At 43.9% G+C, this 5,456-nt stretch overlaps 1 long non-coding RNA gene across 1 annotated transcript; it reads left to right on the top strand.

Annotated features, from left to right (window-relative positions):
- Positions 1-326: 326 nt before the first annotated feature.
- On the top strand, positions 327-3,183 carry LOC127451793 (uncharacterized). The gene is made up of 4 exons (XR_007899143.1): positions 327-909; positions 1,193-1,308; positions 1,905-2,142; positions 2,328-3,183. It is a non-coding gene; the product is annotated as an uncharacterized LOC127451793 (long non-coding RNA).
- The last annotated feature ends 2,273 nt before the right edge of the window (positions 3,184-5,456 follow it).

Genomic DNA, 5,456 nt, shown 5'->3' on the forward strand with positions numbered 1-5,456 from the left:
CGGCTCGTTATCATCGTGTATATATTTGACTTGAATGCTGACGCGGCAGCGGAAGTGGTTGCCCTCGTGTAAAGCCCTCCTCGTGTGAAGACATACTTGTGTAAAGACCAGCGAGTCTACCTGTGCGAGTCCACCGAGCATGGACACAGACAAGGTGCCACTCACCATAGCACTTAAGTATCTTGTTATTGTATCTCTCTTCTTATTTTACTACTATATACTAACATGTCTTCTTCACGAATAACACATGCCTTCAAGCACATACCTGTTATCTGTTACAGACCATTTACACAATATCAATACAAGACCAAATGCAACCCACACAACCTAAGGCCACTTTGCACTTCAGTACCTGCTCTGCTCTCTTTCTCAGTGGGACTCTGGAACTGCCAGTCAGCTGTGAACAAAGCTGACTTCATTCCAGCCTTTGCCACACAGTCCACCCTCAGCATCCTGACACTGACAGAAACATGGATACGTCCAGAGGATACAGCAACACCTGCTGCTCTCTCCAACAACTTCTCCTTCTCTCACACCCCTCAACACACCGGTAGGGGTGGGGGAACAGGTTTGCTCATTCATAACAACTGGACTTTTTCACCACACTCTTCACTATGTAACAATACTAGTTTTGAATTCCATGCTATTACTACAGTGCAACCCACAAAAATACATGTTGTCATCTATTGCCCTCTAGGTCAGCTGACAAACTTTCTTGAGGAGTTGGATGTCCGCTGTCCTCCTTGCCAGAGGATGGAAGGCCACTTGTGGTTCTTGGTGATTTCAACATGCACCAAGACAAGCCCCAGGCCACTGAACTGAATACTCTCCTGGCCTCATTTGACTTGGAAAGACTACACACCACAGCAACTCACAGATCGGGCAACCAGCTGGACCTCATTTTTACACGTAACTGTACCAACTCAAATATTCTTGTTACTCCTTTACATGTCTCTGATCACTACTTTGTTCAATTCAACGTGACTCTCCCATCTACAGTAAAACAGTCTCCACCTTTGGTTTCCTTTCGCCGTAACATCTGTTCTCTTTCACCCTCACGCCTCTCTACTGCTGTCTCTACCTCTCTTTCCACACTAAATGTATTTACCACGCTTAATGTAAACACTGCCACAGACACACTAAGCTCTACTTTAACAACCTGTCGAGACAACATCTGTCCTATCTCCTCTAGGCCAGTACGTGCTACACCTCCCAGCCCCTGGCTGTCTGACGTCCTTCGTGAACATCGGACTGACCTCAGGGCAGCTGAGAGGAGACTGCGGAAATCTAAAGATCCAGCAGATCTAGGTAAATATCAGTCTCTGCTTGCAACTTTTTCAGATAACGTTAAATCTGCAAAAACCTTGTATTACCAGAACAAGATCAACAGCACCACATACACTCGCAGCTTGTTTAGAACATTCAACACACTTCTCTGCCCTCCGCCACCTGACACATCACTGACAGCAGATGTCTTCGCCACATTTTTTACTAATAACGTTACAACCATCAGCAATACATTCTCAGCACCACACCCTATCAAACACCCGTCTCCTGTATGCAACTCATCTGTCTCTATGTTCTCTCCTCTGACTGACACGGAGGTCTCTAAACTCCTCCTCTCCAATCACCCCACCACCTGTTCCCTTGACCCCGTTCCTTCTCACCTTCCCCAGGCAATTTCTCCATCCATCCTACCTGCACTCACACACATAATTAACACATCTCTACTTACAGACACTTTTCCCACTGCATTCAAGCAGGCTTGAGTAACCCTGCTGCTGAAGAAACCCACACTTAACCCCACACAAATAGAACACTACAAACCAGTCTCTCTCATCCCATTCATGGCAAAAACACTTGAAAGGGCAGTTTTCAATCAAATCTCTGCCTATCTCTCACAGAACATGCTGCTGGATGACAGTCAGTCAGGTTTCAAAAGTGGACACTCCACCGAGACTGCCCTGCTGTCTGTCACTGAGTCGCTGAGACGGGCGAAAGCTGAATCCAGATCATCCGTCCTGATTCTGCTGGACCTTTCTGCAGCCTTTGACACAGTCAACCATCAGATCTTACTCTCTACCCTCTCCTTGCTGGGCATCACAGGGACTGTGCTTGACTGGTTTAACTTCTATCTCTCAGGTAGGTCCTTCAAGGTAGCCTGGAGAGGTGAGGAATCTAAGCCTCATCAGCTACTTACTGGGGTACCAGTGCTTGGGCCACTTCTCCTCTCTATATACACAACATCACTTGGACCCATCATTCAGGCACATGGTTTCTCTTACCACTGCTACGCTGATGACACGCAATTCTACTTGTCTTTCCAGCCCAACGACACCACAGTGACTGCTCGAATTTCTGCCTGCCTGGCAGACATCTCGGCCTGGATGAAGGAGCACCACCTACAACTCAACCCAGCCAAGACTGAACTCCTTGTCTTTCCAGCCAACCCTGCTGTTGAACACAACATCACTGTGCAGCTGGGTGTTACTACAGTAACGCCTTCCAAATCGGTCAGAAATCTAGGGGTAACCATTGACAACAGACTAAATTTCACAGACCACATCTCAAAGAATGCAAGATCATGTAGATTTACACTCTACAATATCAGGAAGATAAGACCCTTCCTCTCTGAACATGCCACACAACTGCTTGTCCAGTCACTTGTCATAACTAGACTGGACTACTGTAACGCTCTCATTGCAGGCCTCCCTGCATGTGCAATTAGACCCCTGCAAATGATCCAGAATGCAGCTGCACGTGAACCAAAGAGAGCGCATGTTACACCACTCCTTGTCTCTCTCCACTGGCTGCCGGTTGATGCACGTATCAAATTCAAGGTTCTGATGCTGGCATACAGAACAGTCACTGGGTCTGCTCCAGCATACCTAAAATCATTTGTGCAGAGCTATGCGCCCACTAGAAGCCTGCGGTCAGCTAAGGAACGTCGCCTTGTTGTACCAACACAAAGAGGCACCAGAACACTTTCCCGGACATTCAGCTTCATCATACCACATTGGTGGAACGACCTTCCCAACTCCATCCGTGAAGCTGACTCACTCTCTGTCTTCAAAAAATGACTAAAAACACATCTTTTCCATGAGCACTTAACCAGTCATTAAAAAATAAAATAAATAAATTTGAATACTATTCTGATGCTAGTGAAACTTTGTAATACGGAACTTTTCATACCACTGTCCTTAAGATGATTCGCTTATGTTTTCCTCTTTTGTAAGTCGCTTTGGATAAAAGCATCTGCCAAATGAATAAATGTAAATGTAAATGTTTTTCCTGAGTCCCAACTCCTGACAAATAACAGAATAACCATTTGTGAACTCTTGCGGTGTACCAAATATTACAAAAGGTTACCGTGCACATATTTAGGATATTAAGGCATCTTTCGCTTTATCATTAGACATTAAATGCATGCAGGATTTATAACATTTTAAGTCATCCATACTGTTGCACGAATTCTGTCGCTTATATCAATTTAAAACATCAGCTTTGTACACAGCCAGGGTAAACTGCACTTCCTCTTTGTGTTTGAAAGCATTTTGTGAATCAAAGGCTGTTCTCTGTAGTTCTTCAAATAAACGTGCTGCACCTGTGAGACGCAGATTCCTTGAGCACGCACTCGAGTGTCTGCTCGCGCTGCTGTTGTCCAGCACGCATTTGGCCAAACGAATGGTATTTCACATAAAGCTGACATTTATGTGGATTTATAATGGATATCTCAAAATAAATAAATAATTTGTTTAGAGCTCGGGGACCTTTCGGTTTAGAGGAGCCTGGGCAACGGCCCAATGGTTAAACCATCCTTGCCTATAGGCATATTACACACTCTGCGTAGGGCACCAATTCTCTAGGTGGGCACCATCTTACCCGAGGGGGGCACCAGAAACTCCACCTGCTGCCCTTACTTGCACGTTATACCTTATTCAAGCACCTGAAAGCAGACTCGAGGAACACAAACAATCACCTCATGCTTGCACCAAGCATCGCGTTTTGGACCGGTGCCAGTTCATAGCGGACAGTTCATAGCCAGTTCATTACCAGCCACTACGGCAAAAATAGAAACCAAGCTGCTTAAGACCAGAAACTCTGATAAACATACAGTATGTGGCCGTTGTAGCAGTCTGACGGGCAGAGAATATAAAACTAAACTAGAAAACAAGTTAACTACATTGACTATGCCACCCAGGGACTAACACCCCGGGAACTCACAGTAAGCCACAGGCTTCTGCCCAATCGAAAGCACACAGGTTCGTTATCAGTATATAGAGATGGTCAGAGGTGTGGGTTCCCAAAAAATAAAAATAAAAAATACACTTTTATTGACACAGTTAAGAACACTTTAAATCTATCCAATCAAATGGAAAGACCCAACCCAAAATAAAGCATTGGCAATAAAGCAAAATAACAAACACAAGAAGGAATAATATAAACACACAAAAAAAAATCACTAAAATCAAAATATACAATGGCCACAAAGATTCAAAAAAGAGGAACTATTAACAAACAACACACAAGAAAATAAAGAATAAAGTAATTCACACATCGAAATGAAGAGATCACTCACGGGACTCATACAAACTTTTGGGCATTCAGTGGAACACTATCAAAAAAACAAACCAACACAATCGAAAGGGGAACTCATTCACACGAAACAAGTACACAGTAAGGCTGACCAATGAATCAAAATAACCCCTCTAATACAAACACAACCATACAGGGCTGAGGGACACTTACAAGAGGCGCTTTGTCGGAAGGTGGCCAAGAAAGTACACACTCAATACTCACAACCCCACCACACTCCACTCACCCCACCATCCCAATAGGCACCCCACCACCCCAGCACCAGGACACCCACTCCAGTGGCCCTCAGCTCCTGTATATAAAACAAAAACGAATTAATCATACACATTAATACTCTTACAACACAAAACATACATATTAGACACAAATACAGAATACTCACAGGCCTAGCCTTTGTTACACATACAAAAAAATTAAATAAATGAGAAAATAATAAACTCAATCTAATGCATCACCACACTGCCCGGAGGTCGGCTGCATAAGCAGAGGTTGTCCAAATCCCTCAAACAAGTTGGATAAAGAGAGCAGGCACCCTGAATTATATATACAGCATATATATATTCTCCATGGTGTGGTGGAATTAATAACAAACAGAATACACCAGACAGGAAAAGCAAAATAAAACCAACTATTTAACAACACAACAGTTACAGACCAAAATAACAAAACACAATGCCACCTCCACACAAACAAACAAAACAAAACAAAAATATCACAAAATAACAAAAAGAAAAAAACAGAGGAGCTGCAGAACAAAGTACTGGCGGGGCGAAGCAACGAAAAAGAACACCCAGGAACGAAGCAAACAGCGATGTCCGGAACAGCACACTTATTGGATCATGTTGCACTGGATTATTGTC

Source organism: Myxocyprinus asiaticus, chromosome 14 (assembly GCF_019703515.2).
Source record: "Myxocyprinus asiaticus isolate MX2 ecotype Aquarium Trade chromosome 14, UBuf_Myxa_2, whole genome shotgun sequence".
Classification (NCBI taxonomy): Eukaryota; Metazoa; Chordata; class Actinopteri; order Cypriniformes; family Catostomidae; genus Myxocyprinus; species Myxocyprinus asiaticus.